The sequence below is a fragment of the Zootoca vivipara genome, chromosome 15 (genome assembly GCF_963506605.1).
Source record: "Zootoca vivipara chromosome 15, rZooViv1.1, whole genome shotgun sequence".
Lineage (NCBI taxonomy): Eukaryota > Metazoa > Chordata > Lepidosauria > Squamata > Lacertidae > Zootoca > Zootoca vivipara.
In genome coordinates, this window is record NC_083290.1 from 4,770,231 (window position 1) to 4,791,870 (window position 21,640).

General features: G+C 42.3%; 1 protein-coding gene across 1 annotated transcript in view; it reads left to right on the forward strand.

Moving 5' to 3' along the window:
- MED13 (mediator complex subunit 13) overlaps positions 1-21,640 on the forward strand; it is a 104,754-nt gene that overhangs the window by 23,479 nt on the left and 59,635 nt on the right. The gene's annotated exons all lie outside the window — the stretch shown is intronic.

A 21,640-nucleotide genomic window follows, 5' to 3' on the forward strand; every position in this document is an offset into this window, starting at 1 on the left:
TGTGTTTTTTACTTGCAGCTTCAGGATAATGGTTATTTGTTTTGTACTACAAATAGAGAACGGTGAACTGATTCTTCATGCAAGTGCAGATCTCATGTGGTGATGGAATAGACTTCCATATGTTTGTAATTTTCTAAAATAGAATCTTCCTCTACACAGCTATCCTTGTGCTTCTATCATTCCTTTTTATATTTGCTTGTTCTGATACTGATGGAGCCAGGATTTTACTTCAGTTGTTTCTTGTCCAGGCTGCTGCTGGCAGCATAAAAGTACAAGGTATAACCCCATGTAGAAGAGCTACAAAGATCTTTGGTAAAATACTCTTTCAGAATATAGACAATGATGGTGTAGCCATTAAAAATACCCCAAAACAACAGTGGTATAAAACACTTCGTTAAGACCAACTAAAAGTTGCAAAATTGGAAGCTTTAGAGTTCTACAGCACTTTTAAAACTAGATACTAATGCCTTGAAACATCTCTCTTGTCTTCTCCAGAAGACAATTTTGAAGGAACAGGGAGGAAAGAACTGGAAAGCTTTGTGATGGCTACTTTGTGATGATTTAGTTGACTCTAATAAAAGGTGATAGATATATCACCTTTTAAGAAATGCATGACAGTGTTTTCCTCTTCTGCAGCATATTGTGTGAATTTTGTTGTTGACTGACAAAATGGTGAGCTGCAGCAAGGCTTGAAGAATGCATATTGGAATACTTCATTACTTTTTTTGTTTCCAGAGACATATTATTTCAAAACTGTAGTTGTTTTGCTTGGTGCCTACACCATTCTTCTTGCAGAAGTGGAATGGCAGGCGCATGTTTCTAAAGATGCAGGGTATGCTTGCCAATGAATCCCATTTGGCCATGGGTCCTTGGCCCATGTGCATTGTTTAGAAACAGCACCTGTCATTCACACCATATGCTTGCTAGGGGGAGAATTTAAGTAGCTGCAATGAACATGGTTGCTTTTGCAATACCCTCTTCATGGAGATCCACCTGGCATTCTCATATAATTTAGGCACCAAGCAAAATCACTCCTGTTTCCCTATGTAAGGTTTGCTAATGTCTGCTCATTTTAACTCAGAGCAGTTTTAATTTTAGTGCTTAGTTTAACCATTTGTTGCTGTTTTAGTTCATGTTGGTTTGTATACTTTATTTTCTTTTTTCCCCCTGTTACACTTTTATTCTTATCCTCCCACGGAGTACAGTCGTACCTTGGTTTTCGAACAGCTTAGTTCATGAACAACTTGGAACTAAAATGTCGCAAACCTAGAAGTAGGTGTTCCAGTTTGCGAACTTTGCCTTTGGAAGCCAAACGTCCAGCGCAGCTTCTGATTGGCTGCAGGATGCTCCTGCAGCCAATCAGAAGCACCTTCGTTTCTGAATGTTTCGGAAGTCGAACGGACATCCGGAACACATTCTGTTTGAAAACCAAGGTACGACTTTATAAATTTGCTGAAGGTGTGGGATGTAAGTTTGAAGCAGCTTTCACTTGTATGTGTTCTTTTGTTTGTTTGTTTTCAGAATGTATTGAGTACAAGCTCCTTTTTAACCCCTGAATATTATTTTAATCCCTGTACTGTATTCTGTTCTGGTGAAAGTTCTACTGTACCCTGTGCCAGTTTTAGTCTGACAAAGAACAACTCAAACAATAGTGTGTTTCTTTACTAATAAATTCATGGAGGATTAGGCTGTCAATGTCTACTAGTCGTGATGGTTATTTTACCCAGTATCGGTGGCACTGTGCCTCTGAATATCAGTTGCTGAGGATCAAAAGCAGGAGCGAGCTATTGTGTTTATGTCCACTTGTGGACTTACAAAGCCCACTGTGAGAAATGACTGCTGGACAAGTATTCTCAGTTTGGTTTAAGTTGGCAGTGTGGTGTGCTGCTTGCAGCCAGAAGTCTTGTTTATGATTTTGTCTGGTTGTTAACTGTGCAATTCTTTTCAAATATGTGTGGCGTTTTTAGTTGATGAAGCAGAATCTATGCATTTAAGAAGCAAATAGAATTCTAATACTGAAATCAAATGTGGTTCTTACAGCTGCTATAATATGTTATAGTCCCAGCATTTTGAACTATTCAAATTATCTTTAAAAATGACATCGCCTTCTAAATTTTGATAGACGTCTTTAGAATTGCTAGTGCTTGAAGGATGGCACCTGTTAGCAGCTCTTCAGAAGTGCTTTGTCAAATTTGTGTCTTAGAAGTTTGTGAAAAGCTAATTTGTTTTGGCACAACCAGCCAGATACGGTACAAATTATAAATGTACAGCTCTGTTGGCAAATACTAAGTAATATATTACTTTTTTCAAAATAAGTGCTAATTCTTATGAAGAGTTATAACTACTCTTTGCCCCAGATATTCAGCTAATGATTAATAAATGTCTGGAAATGTCTGGAATTTTCACTTTTCTGAGACACCTAAGCAACCTGTGTTAGATTCAGATCTTAACATAGGGCATCAGTTGCTTTTGAGTTTGGGGTTCATAATTCCTGCATTGCAGGGATTTGGACTATATGACCCTTTGGGTCCCTTCTAATTTTTCCCTCAAGTAGCTGTAGTAACTAGAGCACTGGTGCTTGGATGGGATATACTGTAATTTTCTAATAAGCTTTTTGAGCATAACTAGCATCATCATAGTGAGATGTGAAAGAGCAAGGCAGGCTCTTGCCAAACATATTGACTAGAATTCTCAAAGGCTGACGTTGGAAAGGGGGGGGGGGAATCACTTCAGATCTGGGACCAATCCCCCACTCCAGAACACCAGACCGCAAAGGAGAGATATCCCCTTAACGTTCTCTGAAAGTGAAGCATGTTTAATTGGAGCAGTACAAGAGGAGGAACTGCCTTAAACCACAGTGCAGATTCCACTTCTATTCAGTGCTAGCAGTAAGCTCAGTTCCATCTCTCGTCTTGGAGTGATCTGTAACACAAGTGGAAGATGTAACAGCGGCAACAAGGTCAAACAAGGCACAGGAAGACCTCCCCAATGTGGACCTTCCGTTATTGATTTTATGGACCTCCCTTTCCCTTTTATCCACCAGATCCTCATCAAATGTACACTGGTGCTACCGAAGTAATTTTTTAAAAACTGCAACTCCAGCAGCTCCCCTCGCAGCATAGGGATACTTCTGGCACTGAGAACAGAAGAGAAGCTATTTTGATTAGTCTGCTCCTTTTGCCAGTCAGCCCTTCTCTCCTGGACTGAGGCCATTGGTTATGAAACCAAATACTTCAAATGTGTATGCAAGTACTTATCTGAATACACACCTTTTTATTCCGGATTCCTCTGTCATAATTATAGTTAACTAGTATAGGCTATTTATTTTTAAAACATTTATATCCTGCCTTTTCACAATATAGACCTTCAAGGTGGCTTACAACAATTAAAAATAAATAAATTCGTAGTTTAACATCCAGCAGCAGTGAAGGGCATATTGATTGCTGTTGCAGGCTTGAGTGAATAGGACACACTTAGCATGGTGCCTAAAAGATAATGATAGCATCAGCCAAATGTGTTTGGGGAGGGGGTTCTATATCTGGGACGCTATAACTGGAGAGCCCTATTTCTAGTAGCCGCCGACCTAAACTTTGAAGGTGGGAGGATCTAAGGAAAACACTATGATCACTGGTTGGGCAAGAGATTCTTTGGGTACTCTGGTTCCAGACTGTTTAGGATTTTGTAAGTTAATAGTCCCCACGCTGTAAGCTTTCTTTGAAAAAACTGGGACAGGAGGATGTAAGAAGCTGCCTTATATGAAGTGAGAGACTCTCTGCCCATGTAGCCAATTGTTGTACAGTGGTACCTCGACTTACGAACGACTCGACAACTGAATTTTTCGACTTATGAATGGGGCAAATGACCGCACGCTTACAAATTTCTCGACATCCAAATGGAAACCGTGGCGGTTTTAGATAGGGTTTTTTCGACTTACGAATTTTTAGATGGGGTTGCTTCGACTTACGATTTTTTCCGTTTCCAGTGCATTCCTATGGGAAATCGTGTTTCCAATGGCGCTTTTTGACTTACGAATTTTTCGACCTATGAAGGTGCCTTCGGAACGGATTAAATTAGTAAGTCGAGGCACCACTGTATACCTAGACGGGCAGTGACACTCCAGGGTCTCTGAGAAAGGCTTTTTAAAACCATCTGCTGCCTGAATCATTTCGAACTGGGGGTGCTAGGGATTTAACTAGGGACCTTCTGCATGCAAAGTGGGTGCTTAACCACTGAGGAGGAGTTGTAGTTACTGCTCTTAGTTTTCTCTAGAACTGGGTGGTCCAGTATGCAGCCTGAGTGCCATATGTGGCCCTCAATGCCTTTTTTGGCAGCCCTCACACTGCCTTCCCAAAGTGGGGTAAGTGAGACTGGGCTTTGGGAAGGGGAAGTGATGGCTCTGACAAGGTCCTACAGTAAGACTACCAGACGTCCCCGTTTCCTGGGGACAGCCCCCAGATTTACAAAGTAGTCCCCATACAAAATCCATTGAAGTTGAAAAGTGTCCCCGGATTCATTGAATAATCTCTGGTAACCTTATCGTAGAGCCCACCTGTCTCCTTCTCAAAGGCTTACCCCTAAAATAAGACATACCTATAAAATAAACCATAGCAGGATTTCTAAGCATTTGCGCAATATAAGCCATACCCCAAAAATAAGACATAGTGATAGGCGCAGTTCTGGAGGGCCCCAAGGAAGAGGCGAGGCTTGACGCGTAATAAACAAATAAGACATCCCCTGAAAATAAGCCACTGTTGGGTTTTTTTAAAGGAAAAATAAATATAAGACGGTGTCTTATTTTCGGAGAAACATGGTATTAGCTCTTTCCTAGCTTCAGGAAGGAGGTGAGAGGGCTCCAGGACCCCTCCAGCAGTGGCAGACTTTGGGGTCTCAAATTTAAGCAGTGCACAGTGTGACACCCAAATTTGGCGCCCCCCACCCTTCTTCTCCCATCCTACATAATGGTTGCAGATCCCTCTGCGGTGCCCCTGAGGCTCCGGACTCAGTGCGACTGAACTGGTTGTGCTCCCCTAAATCCACCTCTGCCTCCTTCCCAAAACCCAGTGCCTCTTAGCCAACTTTTGGAAGGCAGCATGAGGGCTCTCTCTCTCTCTCTCTCTCTCTCTTCCTCTCTCTCTCTCTCTCTCTCTGTGTGTGTCAAATTTTGGCCTCGCTCCCCACCCCCCGCAACAAGCAGCATGCGGCCTGCAGGTTCTGTGTTGAAATACTGTACTCTTGCAGCCCACTTGGTATGAAAAGTTGGCCTGCCCTGCTCTAGAAGTATGAGTGTGTGTTTAACATAAAATTGCTTTCCATTGAGTGGTCTTGCTTCAAGTGGTGGCCTTTGGCTTTCAGCTAGATTTACACCTCTTGAGGATATGAAGATGCAACTGTCTCTTCCTCCTTCTACACTTGGTGCAGGAGTTTGGAGATCTGAATGCTTCAGGTACTTGCAAGGTATTAAAACACACACACAACAACAACCCACAGGCCTCTATAGCTGTTCCTATGAATATATGTTTTTAGAGTACATGAGGGTTTTGTGTGTGCATAGTCCTCTCATTCTGTGGTTTAATACCGTTAACTGTCACATTTAAAAAAAAAATTAAGGCCTTTCTTAAAAGGCAGAACCAGCTTTATATGTGTCAGCCCCTTAAGGTCAAATGGTTATAATTTCACCAATTCTGATGAGCACCTGATAAAGGAAATAACAGTTGCCAGCACCTACGCTCCCTGTGTGAAATGATAGAATATGATGACCTGACCTCTAAAATGAATAAATGTATTGAAGGCTGCATAGACTGCTTTCTTTTTTTTATTAGGTAAAACTTTTAATGAATAATTCACTTATCACTGAAAGGGCAGAAATAATTAGCCTTTTAAGTATCTCTGCACTTAGTCTGCACCCTTCACATTTTCCCATTGACATGGCCTGAGGACATTCTTGAAGGAAATTCCATAGTGGGAGTCAGGCAGCTTTTCTTAAGTGTTTCGCTTGTGGTTTAATTTCAGCCACTTCTTTCTTGCATCAGCTCCAGCTGAGGAATACTGTACTTCTGCTGCTTGCAGGCAGGTCTGGGTTTGTGTGTGTGTTTTGTTTCCCAGAAAAAACCAGCTATACGAAGGCTTTTTTTTTAAAGGGGAAAAATGTAAAATGTGTGCAGACTCGTTTTATGGAAAAAAAAAACTTCGCAGAGGAGAGAGATCAAGACATGTCTATTTAGTACTTAATTAGATATTAAATCCACCCCACCCTGGGGGGAAACTACAGCTGCCTTTCCGGACTGAGCTGCTGTGCGCCACCTTATGGGCTTTCCCCATAAGGAAATTATTTCAGTACTATTTTATTCCATTAACGTGAAGCTGTTAATTTATTTTAGTGCAGCTTACTGTGTACAGAACAATCACTTTGCATGGAAGGAAAAACAAAGAGTCTTGTGGTACCTTAGAGACTAAGAAATTTATTAAGGCATAAGCTTTCGTAGGCTACAGTCCACTTCATCATATGCTTGAAGCGTTATCCTGATTCACAAGTAAGGTGGTGTTTGTGTGTCTGTGTGTGGAGTGCACACACAAAGTCACATACAGTGGTACCTCGGGTTAAGAACTTAATTCGTTCTGGAGGTCCGTTCTTAACCTGAAACTGTTCTTAACCTGAGGTACCACTCTAGCTAATGAGGCCTCCCGGTGCCGCTGCTGCCGCAGCCGCACAATTTATGTTCTCATCCTGAAGCAAAGTTCTTAACCCGAGGTACTATTTCTGGGTTAGTGGAGTCTGTAACTTGAAGCGTCTGTAACCCGAGGTACCACTGTACACCCCTATATATCAAGTTCAAGCACATATATTGGGGGGGGGTTAGTATAGGGATTAGAGGGAAATGAAATGCTGCTCACACTGTTCAAATTCAATCTCTCAACTGTGCACATATATTTGCAACTCAGATTAACGCTTCATACATTGTAGACTGTAGTACGCCAAAGCTTATGCCCTGATAAATTTCTCAAGTCTGCCACAATACTTGTTGTTTTTGCTGTAACAGACATGGCCCATGGAGGGCCGAAGTTTGGGGATGCCTGGGTTAAATGATCTCTGGCAAATATTTTTTTTTCCCATGTGCAGGCTTTCCATAGCAAAAGAATAGTATCTAGTGTACCCTGGAATATTTAGGGATAGATTGTGATTTGTTTGTAGATTACAGAAGGAGAGTCTCTTTGATTAGAAAATGAAAGTTAAATCAGATGTTTATCATGGCCAATGGAGTAAGTGTCAAGAATGGGTCATCTGCAGATCACCCTAGCTCTTTCCTCTGTTGCATAAAATTAAATAGTAACATAATGAATGAGCACAGCATGTGTTATGCATTCATAATTGAAACAATAAGCCTAGCCAAAAGTTAAAAAACTTTTTTTCAGCTAACTCTCCCTAATCAGCACTTTGTTTATGGGCAGAGCTCTTTGGGCATTATAAAATTATAAAACAATTCCTCCCTCCCAGTGTCTTAATACTGCCTCCCAAAAATTAAATAATGTAAGGAAAGAGTGTGCTATTGAATTGTCATGCCTTTCAAGCAGCAAGTACTGTAAAGCTTTGTGTTTGTTTGAATGTAACATTTTAAGCCACAATGACAGAACAATCTTACTTTAGGTGAGTGTGTGTAGGATTGCACCTGAGTGGATTTCATTATGCCTCCTCCACCATAATTTCAGCTACTTTTGGCTATAGGAAAAACTTTTCCAGCTACCGGTATTTGCACCCTAAATAAAATTAACATGCAGTTAGTCAACAAAAGGGAAAAAAGACATGTTTAAACATGCTGAATCTGCCTGGGAAATGTCAAATTGACAATATGGTACGTTGACATTTTGCTTTTATTCTGTATGATTCAAATTGATGGCTTACAACATGACACTCTGTGGTTGGTCCCTTGAAAAATTTTTTGATGTGATTTTAAAGTCCATACAGTAGTTGAAAGTAGTGGATTTGTACCAATCACAATCATTTTAGCATAAAATTCTTGAGGTTTTCTGCAGTCATGAGATTTAGAAACAAAACAACAACTGCAAGCTATAGCCTTGAGGTCTGCACATTGCTCATCTCTTTGTTTAAAATACTTTTGACTCCAGTACGGGACCCCAAACACATTTTCCCTTCATGACTTCAAAAATATAATTATTTTTAGTTGCAAAAAATCATTCAACAGGGAGTTCAAGAGTCATTTTTATTTGAAACTTGTTGTCACCCCAACCCCCCCAAAAGGGATCCTAAATCTAGGATTGTTTCAAAATTGCATGTTAGAAACTTGAGGTGTCAGGGGCCAAGCTTGTGACTTTATAGAGGAAAATATATTGAAGGTCCTCCCCAAAACTTTTTGCATATCTTTCTTCTTATTGAAACTGTGGCCCCAAACATACCCTCTGTTGTAGATGAAGTTGCAGGTTGCTGCACCCTAAGGCACCTAAGTTAGGTTTTGTTTGTTTACTTACAGTGTTTATCCGAGTCACCCAATTACATTGTTCTCCAGAGAACATGAAATAATAAAATACTATATTAATATAGCATATCATATAACAATTGTAGCACACAACCTGGGGAGAAAGATAAAAACAGTTTTGCAGCATGGCTAAAAATATGTTGCATAAACAGTGGGTTGCCATTCAGAAGTATTAAGATCATAGATTTTTAAATGCCTGGGAGAATCAGAAAGGCTTGGGGGGGAGAGCAAAGCTTTGTCAATTTGAGGGAAATGGGAGCAAAAGTTGAAAGTAGAAACTGTCAGGAAAAGGCCTACTTACGAGTAGGACCCTGGCAGAGACACATGCCCGACTGGCATGTTCCCTCCCTCCTGGGTGATCGTTTGGGAGCTTGAGCATTCTCCAGCCCGAACATCACAGCGACTGGTGCCCGAAGACACCAGCACACTTTAGGGATTCGCAGAGGTTGCGCAGTAGCGTAACAGAACTCAGTAGCACAGCATTTGGCTAATTTACTTTATTTACATATAAACACACACGGAACTCTTCATCATGGCTCCCTCCCTCTAGCTTCACAGACAGCAAAGAGAAAGAACAAAGGAACAACAGTCCCACTTAGGAACATAGTAAGACAAACATCCTGTCTACGTCACTTCCCACTCTGTGGAATGAAAACACATAAGTCATATGACAGACAACAAACCTATGACTGCACACGGGGAATGAATCTCCCAACAGAAACCAACGTTTGTAGTAAGCAAAAGGAAAGTTTATTATCAGGACTTGGAAATATCATACAGGCTTTGGCATTATGATCCAGAAATGGAAAATAAACATCCCACCAATGCAATTATGTAGTGATAAACCTGGATATTCATTTACACTTAAAATGCAGTTTTTCATCAACATGTCATAGGTAACTGCAGATACATGAAACTAGACAGGCTTATTTATTAGATTTCTCTTCTCCATTCTAGTAAATAATATTAAACCTGAAAGTTCCATTTTCTCTAACAGGGGTTGTTAAGAATAGCAGTCTCCTGCTCCAGTGCCTACCCCGTAGAGCAGGCATCCCCAAACTTCGGCCCTCCAGATGTTTTGGACTACAATTCCCATCTTCCCCGACCACTGGTCCTGTTAGCTAGGGATCATGGGAGTTGTAGGCCAAAACATCTGGAGGGCCGCAGTTTGTGGATGCCTGCTGTAGAGTAACTCACTTCCAGTGGATGACCTCCTACACTTCTCTTGTCTAGCCTCTCCCACTTATTTGTCATCTTCTAGGGCAGGGGTCAGCAAGGTTTACCTCGCCTGGGCCAGTTCACTCCAGCGGAGATCATTTTGTGGGTTGGATCATGTGTGAGCGTGCGCCCACGATTTCCAGTGTTCCGTGCAGACATGATTTCCGGCATCTGCGCATGCGCAGATGCAATTTCCGGCACCGCAGAAGTGAGTCTCTGTGCCGTGTTGCGCCAGTTTAGCACAGTGTGCGGGGGCTTGCTGAGCGGGCGGCTCGGTTCGGGGGCGGCTCGTGGGCTGGTTAAATGACCCCCGTGGTCTCCTTGTGGCCCATGGGCCTTAGGTTGCTGACTCCTGTTCTAGGGCTAGGGATGTGGCATTCCTACTGTCTTAAGGTGATCTATTCTATAGGAAGGGGATTGCCCACTGAATTCAAAGGCTGCTTCCTGACAACTTCAGCCATCACCCCCCTGATCTCCCAGGCATGTTAAATAGGTAGCATAGCCCAGACTGTCTAAGCATTGTGGACAAACAGCCTTTGAGTGTGTCCAAAAACCAATACACACCAGAAATCCAATTAAGCAGTTTATTTGATATTAAAGAAAAGGGGAAAGTGTGAAAAATGATGCAGTGCAATCAAAAGAAAAATAAAATACTACACCAGAATATTGATCTATCTAATGCTATATGAAGCAAACTATAATGAAAAAAAATATCTCGCTTGATAATCTCTGCTGTTGGTAATCTCTGCAGTTGGTTGTAGGATGAGCAACAAAAGAATACAGGGAACATGTTGATATTTATGGTTTCAATAATAATTATGATGATGATGATTTAAATGTGTATATCACCCTTTGTCCAAAGTTCACAGTTCAAAACATACAAACGTAAAATGAAAACACAAAATACATAATAAAACAAAAGCAAAGCTAACCAATAAACCTGTCTCCCACAGACACATTTAAATGTTAATCAATGCCTGGTTGAAGGAGAAAGTTTTCCTCTGGTGCCTAAAGATAGTAACAAAGGCACCAGGCACTGAGCAATTCCACAAATGGGGAGCCACCACAGAAAAGGCCTGTTCCTGTGTTGCCACCTCCAGACCTCACATGGGGGAGGCACCCGAAGATTTTTAACTGAGCTTCATGGACTCCAGAAATGGGAATTTTTGTGCAAATTGAAAAAGCTACTCAACTCTTTCATGTGCCAGTGTGTTACTTCATTTGTGCTCACTTGTGTTCAACTGTCATCAGTTTCTCTCTCTTGATGCGAGAGAGAGAGAGAGCAAATGACTCAGAATATTGATCCTGCCACATTTCTTCTCACCACCTTCAGAAAAAGGGCTTGACACTGTGTTACAGGAGCAGTATGTTTGGCAAACTCCCAGATTGAGTATCTTCAGGTATTTGGTGTAGGAGAGAATTCTGGGAGTTTGCCAAGCATTTGCTCTTGCAACACAGTGTCAAGGCCCTTATCTGAAGCAAGGCTGCGTAAAAGCCTTATTACTGCCATGTTGCAGGAGCAATACTTCTGGCCATCTCCCAGATTGCTCTCCTATGCCAAATATCTGAGGATCCAAAAATGTCAAACACAGCAGCGGTACAGTAATCACCTTTTAAATCTTAGTTATAAAGCGAACCATGATGTGGATTGGCTCTGTAATTATGAATTTAATGTTGTCTGAAACGAAATTTATTTTCTTTCAGAATAATAACCTACGTTTTTATCTCTGTATACTGCACATTTCCCATCTTCCCCATTCCACCTGACCTGGATGTTTTAAAGCTTTGATAGAGGAAGGCAGCAAGTGTTGCCCATTTCTTCCCTCCCCCAGACTTTCACACCTCTGGAACATACATTTAGAGGGGTGAAAGCCTGAAAGAAGGAAGATGCTGTGCCTGCTAAATTGAGGAGGGTATATAAGGTCCATTCTGTACCTTCTGTAGTTCATAAAATATAGTTAACCATGACTCTTTGAGCATAGTAGTAATTTGTTGTTTGTCAGTTTTGTTTCTTTTCCTACATGTCAAAATTTGCCTTTAAATATAATGTTTGTCTCGCTTGCACACCATGATAAAAAAAAAATCCTAGTTTGCATACATGTTGTATGACAGGACCCTCCAGAGCTGGGTCTGAGTTAGAAAATATATATATTTAAAATTCCAAAGAGCCAGCATCAAATATTTAGGAATCAGTCATGCTCAAAGCTAAAAAATGAGTTTGATTTATATGCAAAAGGCTCACAGTTTTAGGAGTGTGGCTTACTTGTTACTTAATATTTTTCTGTCTCTGGGTACTATACAATATGGTTTACATGGAGGCCATAGTTTAGCATTATGTGCAGAAAAAGCCTTTGTCACCCTTATACATGGGATGTTAGCTTAGTTAGGGCTTAGGTTAATTGTTTCCAGCCTCACAGAATTGTGACTTGAAGGAAAAGTAGACAGTTAAGCCCAGAGTGTTTGAATTTAAGTTTATGTTCATGTGAGTTCATTGATTTAATTCTGTGGACTTTGTTAACCAGTTTGATTCCTGCGTTGCTAACTAGTAAATAGCTCCATTAGGACTGAGAGTTGATCACTTAATGCTAAGATAGTTCACCCTATAGTTTCACTAGTTGGTTGAGCCTGTGTTTCTAGTTAATTCAAATGGTGCTTTCTCTCTCTCATATTTTTAAACTTGCAGTTTTCCTCTTTTTCTCCCTGCTTCAGTAATGTCAAGATTTTTTTAAAATAAAAAATACCAATTCAGATGAGCCTGAAGTGGGACCATGTACTGCAGGAGGGCAGGTGATGATTTTTCTTTTCTGCTGTAGACAGCTGGAATTGAAAGCTGCTGTAAGTAGGACAGTGCAGGATAAACAGCAGGAGCTAAGAGCATTGATCACATGATTGTCTCTTTGGAATATTGGGTTGCTACAGAGACCACTAAGAGACAAATTTAGCACTTTACATCAGGATGACGTTTTCCCTTGTCTGTCTGATTAGAATGTGCAGTGATTGTGGATTTGCCTGGAAAGCTTGAGAATGAGAGAGAGCTTTAGTGATCTGGGTCCCTCCCACCAGGCTTTGGTGTATACTTTCAAAGAAAAGTGTGTTCATTTCTAGCTTCAAATGAAATCACTGTGGACTTACTGGGAAGATTTTACTTGAGGAAAGATTTGAGTGGAAGACTGTTACTTAGAACATTTGTATGTATCCATCTCATTTTATATGCTGCAAGGAGCTCATGGTGGCATTTGCAGTTATCCCATTTTATCCCCATCGGCCCTGTTTGGTAGAGTAAGGGTAATTTGCCAAAGGCCTCCTTATGAATTTCTTGGCTGAGCAAGGTTTTGGTCTCCCTGGTCCAAGGCCAGCACTTTCTGTTTCACTTGCAGTATAGTGGCTCTTACTGTTTAGCATTTAATTTTATTTAGTATTTTTCCACATAAAAATTAACAATCTGCTGGGGTAGGATAGGAAGCTGGTTTATACTGGGTCAGACCATTAGTCTATCTAGCTCAATATTGTCTACACTGACTAGCAGTGGCTCTCCAGGGTTTCTTGCAGGAGTGTCTCTCAGCCCCACCTGGAGATGCTGGGAATTGAATCTGGACCTTCTGCGTGCAAGCAGATGCTCTACTGCTGAGCTATGGCCCCTTTCCCAAATGATTTCAGAGTGAGGTTGGAGAGTAAACAATTGTGTGTTTGTCATTCTGTAGTTGAATAATAATCAGTGACTATTACTTGCAGAAACAGGATAGGAAGCCATAGCAGAAGCAAAAGTTAGCCCAAGATACCATTTTAAATTATTTCAACTATGTTATACAGTCATACCTTGGGTTACAGATGCTTCAGGTTGTGTCTTTTCGGGTTGCGCCGAAAAGGTTGTGTCTCAAATAGGTTACTTCCGGGTTTCGGCGCTCGCGCATGTGCAAAAACACTAAATCACAACCCACCCGCGCGCAGACGCAGCACTGCGGGTTGCGAACGCTGCAGGTTGCGAATGTGCCTCCCACATGGATCACGTTCGCACCCGAAGTGTCCACTGTATATGAAAAATGGTCCATCAAGATTACCCAAAACTAATGACACTTCATTGTTTTTTAAAAGTACTTTCGCAGACAAAAGCATGCTTTCTTTGTGCTATAGCTTGCAGCTGCTACAATTTTAAGTCTTGTGTTAGAGGACAGAGGGCAGAAGCTTTGCTTTCAGTCTCTCTTTCTCCCCCCCCCCCACCACATTGAGATGGACACTTCGGATGGCATTGTGAATGTTTTACGTTACTGAGTATGAGTGGAATTCCCTGCTTATGTTGAGTTGTCTGTGTTTGCACATTGCTAAGTCACAGACCGGTGCTATGAGGATGAACTCTTTCCACTACAGTACAGCTGTGAGAAGGAGCTTGAAAGCTTTCCCATCCATTTTAGATGAACCACAGCTTGTTGTGATGTCTGAACCTGGCCAAACTATGGTTTCATGAACCTCAAACTGTAATTTATGAAACGGCCTTGTTTCAACAACCATATATAAGATTAAGTAAAGTTAATTTAAAATGGAAGTGGAGGCTTCCAATCTCCTGGCCATGCTAGAGGATATGTGAAGGTGGAAGCATGTGAGTGATACTTTTTTACTTTTAATAGTAAAACTAGCTGGCCCTGTCATGCGTTGGTGTGGCTCATCCCTGTGACTGCCGCCATCCTGTTCCGACCCATGACGTATTCTGCCCCCTCCTCACCCCCAGCTCATCCCTGTGATTGGCCCCACCCTGTCCCAACCCATGAACTATCCTGGCCCCTCGGCTCAGTCTGCAAAGCTGAGGCGAGATGCTGTGGAGAGGGAAGCTTTCCTAGCTGCAGTACCAGTGTAGCCGTTGCTAGAGGGCACTGTTCTGGAACATGGGGTTTGGGGTTTTTTACGTGCCCAGGTGTGACATCTGTCTACGCAACCTGTATATGGTCACTCTCATATTCGCTTTGGACGTTGTGTCAAAATTTGAATGTAATCGGTCAAGCGGTTTCGGAGAAAAGTGGACAGCCACTCACGTGCCCTTTTTACACACACACACACACACACACACACACATTACACACACACACACACATACATACATACATACCGTGTTTCTCATATTTTAAGTCATCCCTACAAAATAAGCCATGGCAGGATTTTCCTGAGTTGAAGAAATATAAGACATACCCCAAAAATAAGCTGTAGTGGTGGGAGCAGGTCTGGATGGCGCCATGGAAGAGGAAGATGCCTGTAAGCGCCCGGAATCGGCTGCTGCCCCTCCAAAATGTCCAGCAGCATGCACCGCGCCAAGCGCTGACCCGGCGGCGGGACGCAGCAAGAGCCGCAGCGCGCGCCGCTCCGAGCCCCGACCCGGCGGCGAGACCCAGCAAGAGCCTCAGCGTGCGCCGCATGGAGCCCCGACCCGGCGGGACCCAGCAGCGTGCCCTGCTGAAGCGCCGACAACGCGCGCAGCAGCCGCCAGTTCCGGGTGCCGAGCCGCGACAGGAAGAGGAGGGACGCAGCGGGACGCAGCTACAACGACAAAAAACACCTGGCCGAGCCTTCATTGGCCGCCGCGGCTGCCACTCGCTGGTCCCTCCTCTTCCTGTCGCGCGCGCTGCAGGTCCCGCCATTCCCGCTGCTGGGTTGGCGCCTGGCGCTGCGGGATGCAGCAAGAGCCGCAGCGCGCGCTGCTCCGAGCCGGGATCCGGCAAGAGCCTCAGCGCGCGCCGCGTGAAGCCCCGACCCGGCGGGACCCAGCAGCGTGCCCTGCTGAAGCGCCGACAACGCGCCCAGCAGCGCAGCAGCAGCCAGTTCCGGGCGCCGGACAGGGGAGGTACCATACTGTAATTTTTTTAAAAAATAATAAGACACCCCCCGAAAATAAGCTATAGGCTTATTTTCTTGAGAAAAAAAGATTATAAGACATGACTTATAATATGAGAAACACGGTACATACATATATATAACTAGCTGGCCCTGCTACGCGTTGCTGTGGCTAATCCCTGTGACTGCCACCACCCTGTGTCGATCCATGATGTATCACGCCCCCTCTTACCCCCACCCCCAGCTCATCCCTGTAACTGGCCCCACCGTGTCCTGACCTATCCCGTCGCCTCCCCCCCCCAACCCCCCCCCAGGTGAGTCAGTACCTCCGTTCGGCCTAGTCTGTAAAGGCTTCAGACTAGTATGTAAATGGCAGCTGGGGTGCTGTTGAGAGGGAAGGTTCTATAGGTGCACTACCAGTGTAGCCGCCGCTAGAGGGCACTGGTTTGCAACCTGGTTCTTTTCCCAGCATGCACTTTCGGCTGAGTGATGCGTTCTGGAACAGGGTTTTTTGGGGTTTCACCTGGTGGAGGTGTGGCATCTGTCTTTGAAAACCTTATAAGAGCCTTCGGACATTCGCTTTGGACGTTGCGTTCAAATTTGAACACAATCGGTGAAGCGGATTCGGAGAAAAGTGGATAGTAACCCAAATGCCCAGTTTACATTTTTATATATATAGATGCAGCCTTTGTGCAGTCGCGAAGTGTAAAGTGGATTGTAAGTCCTTGGTTGAAACAGCACCTATGCCACGGGCTCATTTGGGTGGACTTGAATAATCAGTGCTCTCTATACTGTATTTCTATTTGGCAATATTTTAATATTTGTAGCTTTATCATCAGAAGCTCTAAATTCTCTTCTTTAGTAAGTGAGGGCTTTGTCATGGAAGGCAGATACCTCAGCAAGGGCAAATGCATGGTGATGAAATGGGTATTGTGCTGTGACACACAATTGTAGCTGGTGATGTTCAGTTATTTCAAAGGGTAACTTATTCAACAGTCATTGTTTTCTTATTAGTGGGTGCAACCTTCAAATAATGCTTTTTTGACAAATGAGCAGCAACTTGTAAATCATGAATTAGAATTTTATTCTTTAATAGCATTTACAGTAAAATTATATATGAATAGCCAGTGTAAAGGGGGTAAAATCAAAATCATATAATTTCTAGCATAAATGAGTTAAAATGTAAGTTATATCTATAAAAAAGGGACTAAACTACATTTAAGCTCATGAAATCTTCAAATGATTTTTCCCCCAGCAGAAAAGAGAAATCTACCAATCATTCATGACCATCAATGAATAATCCAAATACCACTCTTCCTGGGTATTTTAATGAGACAGAAGCAAATACTGTACTCACATTTTTCTCATTTCTATAAAAGTTGTATACAGAAAAATACAGATATGTTTCTGTTGGTCTGTTCCCACAGGGGCAAAGCTATTCATTATAGGGAATACCCCCCAAACAGCTATCCTGTACAATGGAAGACAAGCAATTAAACCTAGCCCTAGAAAAGATCAGCTGATATTTGGTAAGAGTACGGTGTTCGTAAACTGAAAATTCATAAACCGAGGTGTTTATAAACCGAGGTTCCACTGTAAAGTCAATAGACCAGGCACCGCCAAAGTCAGCCCTCCAGCTGTTCTGGGAATACAATTCTCATCATCCCTGACCACTGGTCCTGTTGAGCTAGGGATGATGGGAGTTGTAGTCCCCTAGAGGGCCGACTTTGGGGATGCCTGCAATAGACAAACAAAGATGAATTGGAGAGCATGTTTTATGAACTGCACGCATAGGGTACTGTGCATTAATAGCCTTAATACAAAGATTAAGAATAGATTTTGTCTGCCTGCAGCCCTAATAGGAAGAAAATGTGAAAAAAGACCTCATAATTGTGATATATTGCGTGTAGTGTTCAAAACTCCCATTGTTCTAGGCGCATTTTGCGACAGGGAATTTCATTAGTGTGAACAGTTTGTGAGCTCTGGCTGCAGTACTGTGCTTAAGATTTCAAATTAAAAATGCAGAGTAGAAGGAAAAGAGGACCTTTTTTGGCCTCCCCACTTCCAGCTACTTTCTGAAGACTGGAAAAGAGACCCTCTTAAGAATGTTAGGGGGGGTGGGCAGGGGAAGCACGGCTTTGCTTTTTTGCAGTCTTTAGATGAAGACTAGACCTTGTGAAAAATGAATATAAGATTTTAGCTGCAGTTCATTCATTTTTAGCTTTGTATTCTTGTTATTAAAAAAGTGTGCCTAGACATTCAATTGTTGTGCTCATAATCTAGGTTTGAGGTGCCATTTAGCTCCAAGCTTTCATATCTCAGTTTCTAACACTTGATCAGTTGTAATGTATTGTTAGCCTTCAAACCAAGCTCTGAAGGTTAAGAATCATGCCCTGAACTTAACAAGAATAAAAACCAAATTCCATTTGTGTGACTTACTGCTGCTCTGGTGTAGTTATTTAATGCGTGATATCCATTCACGTGATAAAAACTCAGGATGTAAGGAAATGACCAAATTTTATCCTATATGTTTTTCCCAGCATGGTATGATTATAGAGGTGAAACACTTGTGCAAAGTGCAGTTTTCTTATCATGATTTCCTAGTGAGTTCCCCGCCCCCTGTGAAAGCATGTCCTTGTGAGATCGGTACATGGACTGCTGTTTTTCTCCCCCCCCCCCCAACTGAAATGATAAATCCCTGCATCTGGCACTAGAACTGTTTAGAACTATGAAGGCTCACCATCACCACCACCTGCAAGTGCTTGTAGGAAGTAATGTTGTAGAGCATGGGTAGGCAAACTAAGGCCCGGGGGCTGGATCCAACCCAATCGCCTTCTAAATCCGGCCCATGAATCAGCGTGTTTTTACATGAGTAGAATGTGTCCTTTTATTTAGAATGCATCTCTGAGTGGGGCATAGGAATTTGTTCATTTCCCCCCCAAAAATATAGTCCGGCCCTCCACGAGGTCTGAGGGACAGTGGACCATAGCTGCCAAGTATCGCGTTTTTCGCAGGGAAACCCCCGGATTTTAATCCGTTTCCCGCTGTTATCCCGAATAGGAAAAAAATCCCGGAAATCCCCCGGATTTCCTACCTGCCAGGGAGGCTCCATTTTGGGTGCCGCTCTGCCCATGTCTGGGCACCGGAAATCGGGCAGCGCCGGCACCGGAAGTTGCTTCTACGCATGTCCAGACATGCGTAGAAGCGACTTCCGGTGCCGCGTCGCTGCTGATCCCGCATTTTTCAGCAGAAGACTTGGCAGCTATGTAGTGGACCGGCCCCCTGCTGAAAACGTTTGCTGACCCCTGTTGTAGAGAGCCATGTGCTGGGCTTGGCCAGAGCATTGTGTTACCCCCCCCATTCACCTATAAAGTTGGAGATCATACCCTTTCTGCAAGAAGGTGAAGGGAGAGTAGTGAAAGAAAAAAGGATTTCTTTTATCATGCCTGTCTCTACCACATGATGACTGCAGGAGTCATGTGACTAGAAAGGATATTATGGGAATCTACCATAATGATGATGTCACTGTTATTAGGGGCAGGGGTGGGAGGAATCCTTCAGCAGGCAACCTCTGTGAGAGATGCAGATTTTGACATAAATACATTCCAATAGAAAGAAGGGCTACACCTAGAGTTTTATTAGAAATACAGCAAGTAGCTCGTCTCTCCATGTTGAAATACACTTCTTTTTATATCCTGCAGTTGACAAATTGATAATTCATGAGGCTTTTCAGTGTGTTGCTCAAGAGCATTGGGTAATCCTTAAAATTACGGCATTTAATCTGAGAATAGAGCTGTTGACTGCAGACTGTCAAATTAAGCTAAGCTAGTTAAAGCCACTGAAACTGTTTAACAAGTATTTGAATAAATACCCAATCACAGGTGGAAAACTATGTTTGGTTATCAGTAGAATGGATTTTTAGAAAAAAAATGTGCATTTTGCCTATGGAATATAAATCTGTTTAAATTCTGTAACAAAGTAGCTTGGTTACATGAAGGCTATCTGATCCATAAGAGTGGAGATGATAAGTGTTCTGTAGCACTTCGCACTTTATTTTTTAAACTGATATTTTCTCCATTATAGAAACAAAATGCCATTGTAAATTGCAAAGTTACTGTGTGTGTGTGTCTTAAAGAAAACTGCCGAGGGATTGCTTTCAAAACACCATGGGGTCAGCAATGGTTCTTGTTGACCCCACGGTGTTCTGAAAGTGTTCTCCCTCGCTGTTGAAACAGGAATGGGGAATCTGCAGTCCTCCAGATACACTTAACTGTAACTTTCATCATCCCTCACTGTTGGCCATCAAACATTAAAATTTATTATCCAGACCTTTCCCAGTATATATTAAAGCCAAATTAATTTTCTTAGGTCTGACATCTTTTGAAGTTTCAAATTGTAGCCCACCAAAAAAAAAAAAATCAAAGCATTTAGAAGTATTGAATCTTCTAACTTGCTTATTTTATTTGTCCAAATCAATTTAACTTTGGAACATATCCGCCAGCAACACATAAATACAGCATTTACAGTACCACATTTCCAGCAACCCAGATTAAAATTATTAATATTGTTCTGCCTTGAGGGTGTAAAGTACCTTATGCAAAATACTTTAAAAGACCATGCTGTGAAGTAGTATGTATCATGACTAGGAGACATGGCGGGCTTCTCTGCATGATCAGTTATCTGGCTGGTGTGTAACGCCCAGAGTATAATCTTGTTCCCATCTTTTAAAAAAGTAAACAAAAGAACAGTTTGTTAAAGGCCTATACATGTGTTTTGGAACTTTTTAAAATAATTGTAAGATTACTTAACATCTTCTTTGGCGATCACTCATAGCCGAGCAAGATTATCTTCTATTAACATGGCCTTAGTGGTGTGTCCGTAGGTGACTGTGGACGCTGGATCCACACATCCTTCCACATTTGGGACATAGGTTTCTGGGCAGGAGTTGATCATGGTGAGGGTTTGCCAAATGTGTCTTCCTTTTAGCTCATTTCTCCCTTTCATCCTGAGTGTTTTCAAAGTCCATGACACTATGGTAAAGGTAGTTCTCTAATTGGAGCGCTCGCAGGCCGGTGTTTCCCAATTGTTGGTGTTTATCCTACATTGTTTTAGATTTGCCTTGAGAGAGTCTTTAAACCTCTTCTGTTGACCACCAGCATTACACTTTCCATTTTTAAGTTTGGAATAGAGTAGTTGCTTTGGAAGACAATCAGGCATCCGAACAACATGACCAGTCCAACGAAGTTGATGTTGAAGAATCATTGCTTTGACACTGATGATCTTTGCTTCTTCCAGTACACTGGCATTAGTTTGCCCCCTCATTTTTTCTGAAGCTGTTGAGCAGTGAAAATCATGTCCACTGTCCCCCTAGAAGGCCGAAACCATTCTTGGGATTCAGGAGAGGTAGCCTCGGATATAGTTAGGAGATGGTTTGCTAAGATCCTTGCAAGAATTTTGCCTGCTGCAGCCAATAAAGAGATACCTCAATAGTTTCCTCCGCAATCTGTTCTATCACCTTGTTTAAAAAAAGATATTGATACTTTTGGCATCCCTAAAGTCTGCTGGCATTTTCTCTCCCAGATTTTTTTGATGAACTTGGGAAGTTGTTTTGTAAGTTCAGTTCTGCCCACTTTGGAGACTTTGGCAGGTATCCCATCAGGTCCACTGGGTTTGTTGTTTTTCATTTGGTTAATAGTGGTACTCAACTCTCCCAGATTTGGCCATACTGCAAGCCCATCTCTAACTAGCTTTTGCGGAATTTGTGAGAGGACCTTGGCAGCTACGGGGGAGTTATGGTTAAGGAGATGCTGGTAATGTTCTTTCCAATGCAATAGCTATGTTTTAGAAGTGTGGTACTGTCTGTTAAGCGTAGGGGGCATATACAATTATTTATTGGCTCGTATATGGTCTTTGTGACTTTAAAGAAACTCTGTGCATCATGAGTGTCAGCTAAGTGCAAGATCTCTTGAGCTTTTTTTATTCACCAGGTGTTCTTCAGTTCTCTGGCTCTTTAGTTCTTTTAGTTCTCAGATTTAGTGTTGGCAAAGGCTTTTTTCTTAGTGGTGCAGTTTCTTTCTCTTTGCAAGATCTGAAAGGCCTTCATTTTCTTGTCAATA